General features: G+C 46.2%; 1 long non-coding RNA gene across 2 annotated transcripts in view; it reads left to right on the top strand.

The window, feature by feature from the left end:
* Nucleotides 1-110: 110 nt before the first annotated feature.
* The window catches only part of LOC119240763 (uncharacterized), a 140,475-nt gene continuing 125,743 nt past the window's right edge, over nucleotides 111-14,842 (top strand). For both annotated transcript variants that reach the window (XR_008551050.1, XR_005124185.2), the window contains exon 1: nucleotides 111-226. This is a non-coding gene — a long non-coding RNA (uncharacterized LOC119240763). The remainder of the gene's footprint in view (nucleotides 227-14,842) is intronic.

The raw sequence follows: 14,842 nt of genomic DNA on the forward strand, positions 1-14,842 counted from the left end.
TCATTGCGCCCGGGCCTGCGAGGCCACACCCCGCGTCTCGCGTCACTGAGACGCGTCATGGTCATTGGCTTGTTCTTATTGTGGCGTCATTAGAGGCCCGCCCGGCGAGGGTCTCCCAGGCGACGGATGTACACAGAGAACCACGTGGAGGAAAAGCACGCGAGTTTTAGGGGGCGGAGCAGGAAAAGAAGTAGATCGGCCTGGGACCCGACAGGGCAGCTGGAAGGTATTGGGAAAGAGGAGGGGCCATCGGGAGAGGGTCTAGAATTCGAGCCCCGAGGCATATATGTCAACGTTCAGTTTTCAGAGAAGGCTAGTGCACCGAGTCCTTCCCACCCGGCATCTCTTCTCTAGAAGACACTCTACTCTTTTACTCCCGTGAGGGCGGTGATTGGTGTTCATTTCTTGAGTGGGATAAGCGGCACTGAGTCAGTGGAAGGAATTCCGTTTTCTTTCAAGAAAAAAGCTTAACAAAAACTCGAAGTTTTGCCTCTTCCCATTCTGTGTGTAATCGTTTCCTACCCAGCTAAGGAGATTGGTGCCAAGGCAAATTCAGGTTTTCGGTTTCACTTGGCCCATCAATGTTTCCTAGTGCCCTTGGTGCTTTTTCCCATCCTTCACAGCTGCTGCTTCTGCCCATCACATTCAAGTTCCTCCTTGACTTTCATTTCCCAGAGAAACACAAGGGGGTTATTTAAGTTTCTGCCTACAAAACATAACTGTATCCATTCGTACCTCTGCTCTCTGAGCAGTGAAAGAGGTGGCCCTCTTCTTGTACACAACCAACCCCTTCTGGAATTGCAAATCTTTATGTGCCCTTTGGGCCTTGATTCCACCACATATTATACATGCTTATTGAATAAGCCACGCGCTGGAGATACAGCAGTGAACAAAACAGGCAAAATCCTGGCCCTACATTCTAGTTGAAACAGGACACTAGCAAATAAGTAAAGTAGATAATATGTTAGATGCAGTAAGAGCCCTGGAGGCAAGTAAAGGAGGGAGGAGATATGGTGTATGTGTCACCAGAGATGCCTCAATGAGAAGGTATCATCTGAGTGACCTGGAGGAAGCAAGGTAATGAGCCATCGGATATCGGGGAAAGAATGTTCTAGGCAGAGGGAACAGTAAATAGTAAATGTAAACAGTAAATGTATATGCCCCTGAGGTGGGAGCATACTTGCTGTTTTTGAAGAGTAAGAAGGTCAGTGTGGGTGGAGTGAGATGAGGTCAAATAATTAAGGGATGGATCATACCTTGTAGGACCTTAAAGCCATTTTGCTGACTTTGGTTTTCCCTGTGAGCTGGGGGGAGCCAGAGCAAGAGATCAGTGCAATCATTTCATAAGAGATGTCAGTGGATCCATTCATGTGGCAGCAGGAGAGGTGACAGAAGTGGTTGCGTTCTAGGTGTATTTTGAATGTGAGCCAATGGGCTTTTCCAGTGGGTTAAGTATTATGAGAAAAAGGGAGGGATTTTTTACCTGAACTGAGAAGGTGTATTGGTGGAGGGAGCAGAGTTTTTGTGTGTGTGGAGGCCCCGCGGAAGTAGGAAGATCAGGAGCTCAGTGTAACATGTATCAAGTTTGAGATGCCTATTAGGCATGTCCAGATGCCAAGAAAGCAGTTGGATGTACAAGTTTGGCAAGGTCTGGGCTGGAGATAGAAAACTGAGAGTCTCCAGCATATGGGTGTTATTTAAAGCTATGTGATTAGAAGAGCTTACCAGGGGAGCAGGTAGGGATAACAAAGATGTGCCAGGGTTGAATACTGGAGCTCTCTAACATTAAGTGACTTTAGAGTAGGAACCATCAAAGAAGCTGAGGAATGAGCAGTGAAGTAGAGAATCAAAAACCTGGGAGATGGTGTACTGGCAGCCAAGAGAAGGAAACCTGTTCAATGAGGAAAGATCATATTGTGTCAAATGCTGCCTATAGGTGAAGATAAATGTGAGAAGTATTTAGAAGCTTGTTGGTGACCTTGACAAGAATGGTTTTGGTGCAGTGTAGGATTGCAAGTCAGATGTGGATGGGTTCAAGAAAGAATGGGAGGGGAGGATGGAAAATTCTTTGATATATGAAGAAGAGAGATTGTGGGGGAGGAAACAGGAGAAATGAAGTAAATTTTTTTTAAGTGGTTAAAATATGTTGGTATGCTGATGAGAAAGAGCCAGGGGAGAATGAAAATTGATGATAATGGTGGTGAGAGTGGAGAGATTAGCTGGAGCTGTGACCTTGGTGATGTGAAATGGTATTTAGTACAGAAGTGAGGGCCTGACTTTGGTTAGGGGCACAGAGGGTTCATTCAAAGTTGAGAGGAGGCAGATTCTGGCAGGTGGATGGTTGTGGGGGAAGCTAGTGAGTAAGGAAGCAAGGTCAGCTGAGGGTGAGGATGAAGGAAGAAGGGTTGGAAATTTAGAGGAGGAGTTAGAAGCTAGTGATCTATTGGAATCATCTGGAGAGTCTTAAAACCCTACCCAGAGTTTTGGATCCAGCAGGTATGGGGTGGGCTTGAGAATTTGTATTTTTTTTAGATTTATTTATTTATGCTTACAAGAACTGGGGTACAGGCCAGAGGTGTGGGGGGTGAGAGGATTCACCAGAAACAGAGTGGGAACAGAACAGGCAGATGTACTGAAATACACTGCTGAGGGGAGCAGTGGGCGAGTCAGGAGAGGTCTACTGCGCCATGTGGGTAGCTCCCTGGCCAGGGATCGAACTCATGCTGCAGTGGCTGCAGATAGCTTCATAGGTAGCTCCCTTTGCCACCAGAGAGGCCTGAGAATTTGTATTTCTAACAAGTTTCTTGTTGGTGCTGCAGCTGCTGGTCTGGGGACAGTCTCTTGAAAACCACTGTGCCAGAGAGAGGGAGGGTGACTGGATTCTGGATTGATCAAGGCTCCATTTGAAGTTAGGAATCATGGAAACATCTCCATTAGTGTTCTTTCTCATCATGTTCACAGTCACTGACAGGTTAGAAGTCCTGCATCTTTAAGACTTTCATTTTCTGCTGACTTTTCCTTTGACATGTATTACTCTACAAATCTGTCCACTTGAAAACATGAAAATCTTTAATTTAGGTTCCGGCTGTCTCCTCTTCCCAGGTTTCCTGCATTTAGTATCTCGCATTTCCCCATCTCCTCCTCTACGCAGCACCAGCAGGTCCTCTACTTCTCCGATGTCAGGAACCCTCCCTCACCTGTCCTTACGGATCTCCTCTCTAACTTCCAGGGGCCTTTTCACTTATATTCAGTTACTCAGCCCCCTGCACATCTAGTACCAGCGGTTTCTGTCCTGAAATCCTCTCCTCCTAGATTTTGTGACACAAGGCTATTTTGGTTTTCTTCCTGCAGCTCCTCCTGGTCCTGTGGTTTATAGCAGGCTGTTGTTATATGTGCAGATTGTAGATTTCCAGAGATAACTTAGGATTCTTCTGTGAAGTCTGAAACACTATTTCTTCATATATTACAGAAATGGGATTTAATAGACTAATATGCATGAAAAGCTTCTGGTGGTGCTGGCTTGTAGTGAATCCCTAAGCTCACTCTGCTCTGTTCCTCATCCCTTAGCTACACCTTGTTTGCCTGATGATGCCCCGATCTGTATTTCAGGCAGACCTCATGCCTGAGCACACTATAGATACCCAGGTGCCTCCGTGGAATCCCATCAGCCTTTCAACCTCAGCATGTCCAGACTCATCGTGTTCCGCTGAATTCCCCCCTCCTCTATCCCTTACATTTATGAATAGCACCATCATCTCTTCAGTTGCCTAGCCAGAAATTTGCTAGTTTCTAGCTTTGCCTCCATTATTTTTTACAATTATGTTTACTACACTGTAGTTTAGTCTACAAATTCAGATATGTGGGAAATGTGGCAGGCCTTTTCTGTAGCATAACTGTGTTTCTGTTTGGAGCCAGTCCCCATTCTGCTGGTGTGGCAGAAATGTAGTTTCAGTCAGCTGATGGCTAGCCCCTCCCTTCTCCAGGGACTCCTACCTCCTAGGGGAGCATCTCATCTATTGGTATATTCACCAAAGCACTGGAGGAAGCGGCCCTCGTTTTTCAGTGGCCACCCAAGTGCCCCTTGAAAAGTGTCCTGACTGCTTCCTACTTGCTTGGCCTCTTTAGGCCTGGTGTTTCCCTGCCACCTTTAGGTCACTCCTGGACAGGTTGTGGTCACTCTGCAGCTTCCAACCGTGAGTAGCTAGACCTGTGTGGTGCTGTCCAAGGTTCCAGCTACTGCGGGTGGGTTACACTCAGCTGTCATTTCCTCTTTTCTTGGGCCTTGTCTCTTTCCTGAAACTCTAACCAGGAGGAAGGGGTGTGTCCCCACTGCTATCAGATCTCTTCATGTTCACAGTCACGGTCACAGGTTAGAAGTCCTGCATCTTTAAGACTTTCATTTTGATGTCTCTCCATGCTCAGGTCCCTGAGAACAGAACCCACCAATATCTGTGTTTTTTTTTTTAATGTCTCTCCATGCTCAGGTTTTGATGTCTCTCCATGCTCAGGTCCCTGAGAACAGAACCCACCAATATCTGTGTTTTTTTTTTTTTAAACGGGGAAAGGGAAGATTTAATACTTAAGGGTAAGCTCAAAATCAACAATATGCACTTGTGAGTCATAACAATAGTAATAGTGTTCAAATGACATCTAGGCAACAGAGTGAACTACAAAATATAAATCCCACATATACATGTGGACAAAGAAGTGAACAAATCATCTTCTTTATGTCTATTTCACCCAGATATATTTTCCTTGTGGGTCAATTATTTTAAAAACCTATTAAATAATGTGCCTGAAGACATTTTATGAGATTACTTATAAAATTCAAAAGTTAGCAAATGGCACTTCATTTTTATTCCTCAAAAATAAAGTTATGGAATTACAGATTCAGATCCTATCCTAGTCGGAGAGCCACATCATATTATGGAAAGCACAGAGGAAGGAATATCTGGCTCTACTTTGGTTTCTTTTTTCGAGGTCACACTGCATTACAGCACTGTACTTGCCTCAGAGGTGTTGAGTCCCACCTCTCCATAACATGCTTTCCTTCTAGCTCTTGTCTGCGGGCGGTGCTGCTGGTAAGATCAACTGGAGGCTGGCTTGACCCAAGAGCTTTACTCCAGGTTGGGCGCCCTTTCTGCTTTGTAAGGGCCTCGGCAATTGAAATTCAGAAGCCACAAGTGGCTTTGCATTCCCCCTCCATGGTCTCCCATTCCCCCCATCATAATCTTCAGACCAGCTTTTGGGGAGCCTTTTATAAAAGGGGACTACCTCAGGTTGGAGCCTGTGATTTGTCATACTTTATAAAGAGAAATAGGAAAGGAAAGGCCATCATTTACAAGTTGCAAGCAGTTTTCAGTCCCCCAAGGGGTGAGACTTCAATTCACCTTGGGAGTCGACTGATTCTTGCTTTGAGAAAATCACTAAAAAGACTTACTTCCCTGATGTTGAGCAAGGATCCACTGTTGACCTGAGAGCAATGTTAAGTCTGGTGGAATGGGAATTGTCTTCTCACCTAATTGCTTGTTAGAGGGCAGTGGGGAGAAAGGCATTTGTTTGCTCCAAATTTTGGGTGTGCTGTGAACCCTGTTCTTGGTTCTTGGCCCAGCGGGTGCTTACAGGAGCTGAGCAGTGGGGCAGAGTGGCCCGGGGAGGACAAGGGTGGGAACTTGGCCTCATCAGAGGGAGGGAGGTAAGAGGCCTCGGTGGGCTATGGATGTCTGCAGGCTGATCGTCACCCCAGGACTGGCTGACACAGGCATTTCTGAGTTGGCCTGTGTTAGGGACATGTGAGTGGCTTGTGGATGATGGCATGTCTATGCTCCTCAGAGGGAAGTGGATTTTTATTGTCAGTTGTGCTGAGACAGGGCATGAAGAATGTGGGAGATGGGCGACTTAGATTAGGGGTGAGGAGGAACTTTCCTATCTGTGGACCTCATGACACTCTCTTCTGGGCTGTGAAGTGTTGCTTTATTTAGCACCTTCCTGGCCGCTGAAGGGCAGCTGCTTCTCACCTCAAGCAGGGCTGAGAGCTGTTCCTATTAAGGGCCCCTTGTTTTGCCTCCTTTGCGCGTGTTAGCCTCTGCTGAAAACTCTGTTTTATGAGGGCAGTGGTTCCTGTCCATGGTCTCACCCAGCTCTGTTTAAACCTAAAACTTTTCACTTCCATTCTCACGGAAAGTTCTATGTGGCTGATTGTAGGGGCCGGAAGGCCACAGTGCAGGTTTTCTATGATCAGCAGACCGGGTGAAGGAGGAGTCAGAGTCCTCAGTGGCTTTTGCAGGTCTTTCATTTAGATTTTTCAGGCATATGGCAGGCAGGGGTGCTGGGGAACCGGGAGGCTGGCAGTCCTCCCAGCCCCCAGCAAATCCTCATTCTATCTGGGCTCTCAGGCATTCTCTTGGCTTCCGTTCGTTCTTGGCTTCTACTGGTGTCCCCATGACGCCGCCCTTATAAACTGTCTCTCACCCCAGGTGTACCCACTTCAGGTGCCTGCCATCAGGCATGCATTCAGGACCACGGGGTTCCCTTATCTATCCTAATGGCGGGAGGGCAGAAAAGCCTGATACTTTTTTACCTTACCCTACACTGGTGTAACTGAACAGAACAGAAAATTTAACTTATTTAAATGTAATTGATGTAAATTTAAATCTAAATATCCACCCTTGGCCACTGGTTACCATATTGGACAAGTCAGGTCTGGATGGCAGGAAACTGTAAAGCTGGAAAGTCCCAAAGCCTGAGCCTAGAGCTGTGCTGATGGCTGTCGTCATCAGAGGACGCAGATGCCAAGAGGCTGAGTTACCCCAGGTGAGGGGTGGAGTTGCCCCAGAAGGCCCCACAGCAGGAGGGCACAGTGGCTTCCCTGTGTCAGGACTCAGCTGTCATCCCACAGCTGCCCACACTGGGAGCACAGGCAGTGGTACCCAGCAACAGCCCCAAAATGTAAACCCACTGTCCCTCAGTGACTGTATCACGTCCATGCTCCCTGTCTATCTCAGTCCCCAGAAATCCAGAGTCCAGGTAGTCTGTTATCAGATTATCTGATTCTGTTAACAGATAATCTGTTAGCAGGAGAGACATGTCTCTCCTGTTGCATCTCCTCACCTGAGCCAGGTACTCCCCACCCTTCAGACCCCCATATGCTGGACACTGCTCTAAGATGGGGCTCTGCCTAGTCCTCAACCTCTCCTACCAAGTTTCTCTCGATTTCCTGTCTTAAATGAAACTTGCTGACCCCTGAAGCCCCTTAAATGGAGCTTGCTTTTACTCCTCCCCCCACACATATCAGGGTCAAGAGGCGGGATTCTGTTTTCCTGGGGATGCCAGAACAAATTGCCACAACTAGCTTGAAAAGCAAATTTGTTTTCCCACACTTCTGGAGGACAGAAATTAAAAATCAAGGTAAAAATCGTCAGGGCCATGCTCCCTCAGAAGCCTTGAGGGGAAGATTCTTCAAGGCTCTGCCAGCTTTTGGTAGCCCCTGATGTTCCTTGGCTTGTGGCTGCATCACCTCGTTTCAGTCTTTATTTTCCTTCTGTGTCTCCTGTTTCTGTGTCCAAATTTTCCTGGTCTTATGACGACACCAGTCTTTGGATTAGGGCCTCACCCTAATAATGACTTCATCTTAACTTGATTCACCTACAAAGACCTATTTCCAAATAAAGTCACATTCACAGCTAGCAGGGGTTAGGACTTGAACTTGTCTTTCTGGGCCTATCTTTTTGGGGCTATAATTCAATCCACAATGGGTGGGATAAATGCCCTTTCTTTCTCCATCCTTCTAGCATCCCTCCTGCCACCTTTCCTTGGTGCTGTGTTCTGCTGGTTCAACTCACTTCCTCTTTCCCCTTACAACAACTGGCTCATTGTCTTCCTTCACACCCCTTCTCCTTCATTATTCTTGATGATTCCAACAGCCATGTGGATGATCACTCCCAGCCCTCTGGCCTATCAGCTTTTGAATGTCTTCACCTCTTCTTTCTCACTATGTGGAGCCTGCTCTCTGCTCCGAGACCAGACCCCTCCTGCTTCAAATCTCTCAGGCATCCTCTCTGGTTTCTCTTCTGCTGATAGCCAGAGAAAGTGCTCTGCTTCTAAGGGCTTACGTGACCAGATTAGGTCTTCCAAATTTAAGGTCTTTCTGGGGAATCATTGTTTTTAAGACCCACTGTGCCATGTAACATATCCCAATCAGGAGGTGATAGCTCATCTCATTCACATATTCCAGGGATTAGGGGTATAGAATTTTGGGTGGCTACTTTTGAATTCTGCTACTATTTCCACTTTCTGATATGATGATTTTGTTTGCATCTACTTTTTTCAAGTAAATTTTTTTTCTTTTTCTTTCTTTCTTTTTAAGATTTATTTTATTTAAGCATACAAGATCTGGGGTATAGGCCAGAGGTATGGGGGGTGGTAAGAGGATTCACCAGAGACAGAGTGGGGAACATAACAGGCAGACTGACTAAAATACACTGCTGAGGGGAACAGCAGGAGAGACAGGAGAGGTCTGCTGCGCCATCTGGGTAGCTCCCTGGCTATGGATCGAACTTGTGCTGCTCTGGCTGGCGATAGCTTGATAGTGCTGAGACTTAACCCCTTGTGCCACCAGGGAGGCCCCTCAAGTAGATTTTTTTCTAACCTCCCCCCACTTCCTTTCTAGTTCTCACCTTCTCTTTCAGCTGATGACCTTGCTGCTTGTGCAGAAACCCCTGTACTTCGTGCCTTATGGTTCACAAACCACCCACTTCCTCATCCATCGTCTTTGCCTTTATCCCCAGTCTAGACCCTTTCCTTCCTTACCTTTCCAAAGACTCTGCTTCTTTTCTTTCTCCTCCCTCTTCTTCATCAATCTTGTCTCCAAGAATATTCTCAGTCAACATACAACCAAGCTCTAGTATCTCCCCTCTTAAAAATAAACAACTCTCCGTGGCTCCACCTCCCACACTCATCACAGCCAGCCTTCCTGAAAAAAGAGTCTACACTTTCCCATACGCTCTCATCCACCCACTGTGATCTGGCTTCTGTTGCTACTACTCCATTGAGCTGCTTTTGTTAAAGTCACTATTCTGGTTATCCTTTGCTGCCTACCAAACTATTCCAAAATTTAGTAGCTTTACCCAGTTAATTAATGTGTCTCATGCGTGTGTGGTTGACAGATTAGCTGGAAATTCTCACTTGTGGTTTGTTTCTTAAGCGGTTACTGTCCATAGCATCTGGGCCTGGAGTCATCTGAAGGCTCAGCTGAGCTGAAGGGCCAAGATGGGGCACTAACATGGCTGGTGGTTGATGGTGCCTGTTGGGTAGGAGTTTAGCTGGGACTGGTGACTGGGGTGCCTACAGGTGGCCACTTGAGTGACTTGGCTTCTTGGAATGTCAGCTGGCTCCAGGAGGGAGTGTCCCAGGAACGAGCATTCTGGGAGAAACGTCAAGGCTTCCTTTGGCCTCGCCTTGGAAGTCATGCACTTGGCTTCTATCATAAACTATTACTCATTAGCAAGATTCATGGCCATAGCAGGTTCGAGGGGAAGGGACTACACAGGGGCATAATTGAGTTAGGGAACCATCTTTGGAGACCAGCTACTATAGTCACCCACCACTTGGTCCTCATCTTACCTGACTTCTTAACATCTGTTGATCTAGTTGATCACTTTTTTTCAAAACTTTTCCTGCTCGGACTCCACAGGCCCCTGGATTTCCTCTGTCCTCACTGACTGCTCTTTAATCTCCTTTGCCTCCTCCTAAAAAAAAAAAAAAAAAAAAAAGCACCTTGGGTCTCCCCAGTGCGCAGCAGTTGAGCGCTGGGTTGCGAAGCTGCCTGTGGCCTCTGCAGCGCCAGTTCGATCCCCGGCTGCTCCCCGGCCACCAGAGGAGGGTCCCACATGGCACGCAGACCTCTCCTGCCTCCCGCTGCTCCCCTCAGCAGTGTACTTCGATCCTTCTGCCTGCTCTGCTCCCCGCTCTGGCTCTGGTGAATTCTCTCACCCTCCTGCGCTTCTGACAGTACCCAGTGCTTGTATAAATAAAAAATAAATCTTTAAAAAAAAAAACCAAAACAAAACAGAAAAAAAGCACCTTGAAATATTAGACTACCTCAGAATCTAGGCCTGGGCTCAGTGATTTCTTTTTCTTTTTCTTTTTTTTTTGAGGACAGAAAAGCAGATTTATTGAAATACACTGTGTGCTAAGAGAAGCATCAGGCAAGACAGAAGAGGTGCTCAATGATTTCTTTATAGTGTCTTCCTGTATGGTATTATTTATCTCATGGTCTGTATCTACAGTCCAAATGTTGATATCTACCAGATTTTTTCTCTAACCCTGACCTCTCACCTCTGCTCAGGATATCCAGCTATCCTCCTGATACTTCCATTTGGATGTCTAACAGATATCGAATGTATAAGATATGCACCCCTCACCCCATTACTCCCCCAGCCCTTTCTATCTCATCGCCCATTCAGTGTTCTGAAACCCAAGGGTCATCCAGGATTCCTTCTCCCTTCCTTTCCACACCAATTCCCTCTTTCTGAGCCAAAGAGAAAGTCCTTTGTGCCTTTTTGGGGGGATGGGTGGATATCAGTGTGTTTCTTTAAATATATTTTTGTTGTTTGGGAGACACTTTATAGAGATAAGAAGTGTTACTAAGTTTATAATGTAAAAGCAATCTGTTACCCATCCTAAATCCTCATTGCCCAAAGCAACCACTCTCAACTCTTTTAGCTAGTTTTTCTGCTCTTTACTTATATATTTTAAAAATTCTCATATATCTATTTCTTGATTTTTAATTTTTAAGTTTTCTCTGTTGACTTTCAACTATGCAAAATGCTCTCTTATATGCCCATTGCCTTCCCACCCAACTCATACATTTGTCCTTCTCCCACCTTCCAGTAGAGCTTTTCACACCTTTTACTTAAAATTATTATATAGTGTTCATATTAGTAAGGCCCTATAAATATTATTCACAACTAAACTATGTAAGGTGCTATGATTAAAATTCTCATTTTCCTCCCTCTGGAGTTATACTTGGTTGTTGTGAATGAAAAATAAAAACTTAAAAAATATAACTATAGATTTATAAAACGTTTCAAAGACGGTATAAAGAGCTCCTGTTTTCCTTTTACCCAGTTTCCCTTAGTGGTAAAATATCTTAATACCTACACTCAGCTATAGGTATCGATAAAACCCCCAAACCTAACTCAGATTTCATCTGTGCACTCGGCTTTCACTCTCAATATATTTCAAAGTCACCACTTCTCTCTGTTTTTGCCACTATATTTGTCCAAGCTGCATTATCTCTTAGGACTGCTATGATAGCCTCCTGCTTTCTTGCTTCTACTCTTAACTCTTCTCCAATTTATTTCCTATAGAGCCGCAAGAGGGATCTTCTGAAAACATTATTAGATAAAATCTTTGAACTCTTCCCCATGACCTCCAAAGCCATGGGGGGCCTGCTCACACCTACTCTTCAGTGACATCTTGTGCCCCTGCCTGCTTGTGCACCCTGACTGTGCCCTTCCCAAGAAGGGTACTTCCCAAGTGGTACTTCCCAAGAAGTACTGTGGTACTTCTTGTGGCTCTTTAAGTGCCTGACTTTTGCTCATTTTGTCTCAGCTCAAAAGCCCCAGCACCCCAGACTCTCCCTGATCATCCCATCTAAAGTTCTGTCATTTTCTCTTATCACCTCCTACATACAAATGACCCCAATCTGTAATGATCCAATATATTTACTGGTTTACTTGCTTAATGTCCATCTTCTACATGCAAGTTTTATGGGGTAGGAACTTCTCTGTTCTCATTACTCCACGCAGGTGACCACACCTGCATGGAATGTGCACATCTGAGTGGACATCTGAGCGAATATTGACTGGCACCCTTCTTTAGGGGCCCTGATGGTGACCTGTGTGCTGAGAGCTCTTGTATCTATCAGCAGCTGGGAGGCACCCAGAAGAGGCAGCTGTCCTCAGACTGAGCCCACAGTGGCTTCCACTTCCTCCTCCCACATTTTTTAGGCTATTGAAGAAATAAAATACAATTTCTTCCCTTGTAATCAGCTTACAGGATAGTAGAGCCTATTTTCTGTGCTAATGCCTATGCGTAACTCCTCCTTTGGGAAGTCCTTTAGGCTGGCAGAGGGGCCTACATACATCTGTTTCCATGGTACCTTATTGGGATATAATTTACTTTGGATGAAATTCACCCATCTTAAGTGTACAGTTTGATGATTTTGACAAATGTGTGCCCTCATGTAAACACTCCAAACAGTTCCCTTGTGCTTTGGCTGCTTAAAAAAACAAAGTTATGGTAAAATGCTTCTAGCATAAAATTCACCATCTCAACAATCTTTAAGTGTGCAGTTCAGTGGCATGAAGTACATTCACGGTTGTGCTACCATCACCACTGTCCAGTCACAGGACTCTTGCAAAACTGAGGCTCTGTACACACTCAGCTATAACTCTTCCCCTTCCCTCCTCCATCCCTTGTCCACCACCATTCTGCATGCTGTCTCTACAAATCTGACTTTTGGCTTCTTTTTTTTTTTTAATTGTGGTAAGAAACACATTATAAAATATACCATCTTAACCATTTTTAAATGTACAATTTAGTTGTGTTAAATAATGACTTCTTAAGGTATGCTGAGGTTTAGCTATAAATGCAGACATTCCAAGTAACAGTAGCTCAAGTAAGGTTAGTCCACGGCTGCTGTGACGACTCTACCATCACTGGGAATCCAGGCTGTTATTTATGCTTTGTCAGTTGTAACACACATCTTCCATCTCATAGCCCAGAATGGCTGCACCAGTTCCAGCCATCAATGCCATCTTCCAACCAGCATGAAGGCAAAAGGGGGAGAAAGACATGTTCCCTTTAAGAACACGTCATAGAAAGTACATATATTATTTTGTGCTTTTGTTTCATTGGACAGAACTTAGCCACATAAATGAATCTTGCTGCAAAGGAGCTGGCAAATTCATTCTTTGTTCTGGACTACATGTCCCCATTCTAATTTGTGGATCATATTGCTGGGAACTCCCAGCAGTGTCTGCCACAGCTTCCCTGCCTCATAGCATTGATCAGTGCACTGAAATTCCTTGCTTCTTACTGGACTGTGGACCCTTCATCCAGGGGCTGTGTCTTTCACCTTTTAGCACAGAGTGGGTAAAAATAATGATTCCAGCCAAGCCATCTTATTTTAAAAATTATACAAGTGAAGCACTGAAGGGCAGAGTGACTACTGTCCTCTAGTTGAGACTCTCACCTTATTCAGGAACCTGCTTTACTGCAGTCTGGGTTGGGGGCGGGGAAGGGAGCCTCCACTGACCACACCTGCTGCCAGACACCCCCCCCCACCTCTGCTGCTGGGTAGCTCCAGCCATTAATGATACCTCTGGTCATGGAGCCAAACTTGGCCTCCATGGAACTTGCCCTCTACATTACGTCCCACGTCTGTACCTTCCCTGCCCCCACATCTTCCTTTTGTCAGGCAGTGATGCCTCCCCAGAGTCTTCTCAGGACACCATCCTCTCTGAGGTGTTGGGGGACAATTGGAGTCTGGGTCTCCTGAGGCCAACATTCCCTCCTTTGTCCTGAGTGTTCATGGGTTGAGCAGGAGAAAGTTGATGACCCCTGCACTTTGCCAGGACTCTTCTCCAGCCCCAGCATTTCCTCAGTGGCCTGTGAGGAATAGTTCACTCTTGACCTGGGATTTGCTTCTTTTACAAGTGAAGACAAATGTGCCCTCCACAACACAAAAGCTGCATGCACAGGGTGTGGCGCCAGGCTGCGGAGGCTGGAGGTTGCTTTCCACAGGTTCTTGGATGCTGTGGAGATTTATTGGTGTTCTCGTGCTGACCCCCTTGCCATTCCCTAGATTTTGGGAGACACACTGTACCTTGTGCATATAGTCCTCTGATTCTGTGGATGACCTATTCAGAAACAGGGGTATGGGAAGGGGGTTGCTACTGAGCAAGAATTCTACATCCTAAGGTAGGGAGTAAGATGGTTGAGCTGAACATGAAAAGAGGTCTGGAGCACGGAGGAGCTGATGGGTTGGGGTGTGAGGCATGTGGGCGGTGCAGGCCCTTGCCCTAGTGACCTAGCCAGGCCACTATGATGTACTGCAGCCTCCATAAGACCCTCCCACCAGGTCAGAGAGGGACAGGTGCTGTCATTGCCTGCTGTGGAAGCCTACAGCTCCAGCCCACAGCATAGTCTTTCTGGGCTGGCCTGATAGTCCTGAATTTAAGTCATATGGGTATTTCTAGTCCGTTCTCCTTTCCTGCCTTTCTGTTGTCCCTGGTCCTCTCCCAGCCTCTGACTTCCTAAGCTAATGCCACTCTGGGCTTCAGGTGCTCCTCCCCAAGCGTGGTTACAGAAGTGGACACCACCACCTCCCCAGGATCCTTGGAGAGTGTAGCTACTAAAGTCTTCAAGGAATGAAATCAGGGTATGACAAAGGCTTCCTAGGAGGCAGCACTTGTGTGCCTGTCTTATGCTGTTCCTGCAGTTAAATCTTCACATTTGGCTTCCCAATTCCTTCCAGAAAGACCTTCAGGCTTTAACTCTTTCTGCCCTGAGGGTGGCATTTGAGCTGCCTTCCCCAATAAAGGCTCTTGCCATTTTCATGGCACGGCACTGAGCCAGGCAGAACAAGAGGGCCTATGTCTCTAGGTCCCTACTTCTGGAGAGCCCAGACTAATCCACATGGGATGGGCAGGCCACATGGATGGTGACACAAGTAGCTACCCCGTCCCTTTGGGCTTCTCCTTCCCTCTTTGGGCATAGTCTCTATAGGGGCCACCACAGGCCTCAAGGAAGGTATCCGGAAGATTGGGAACAAGTG

This window comes from Talpa occidentalis, unplaced genomic scaffold, assembly GCF_014898055.3.
Source record: "Talpa occidentalis isolate TD23 unplaced genomic scaffold, MPIMG_talOcc4v2.1 talOcc4.12, whole genome shotgun sequence".
Lineage (NCBI taxonomy): Eukaryota > Metazoa > Chordata > Mammalia > Eulipotyphla > Talpidae > Talpa > Talpa occidentalis.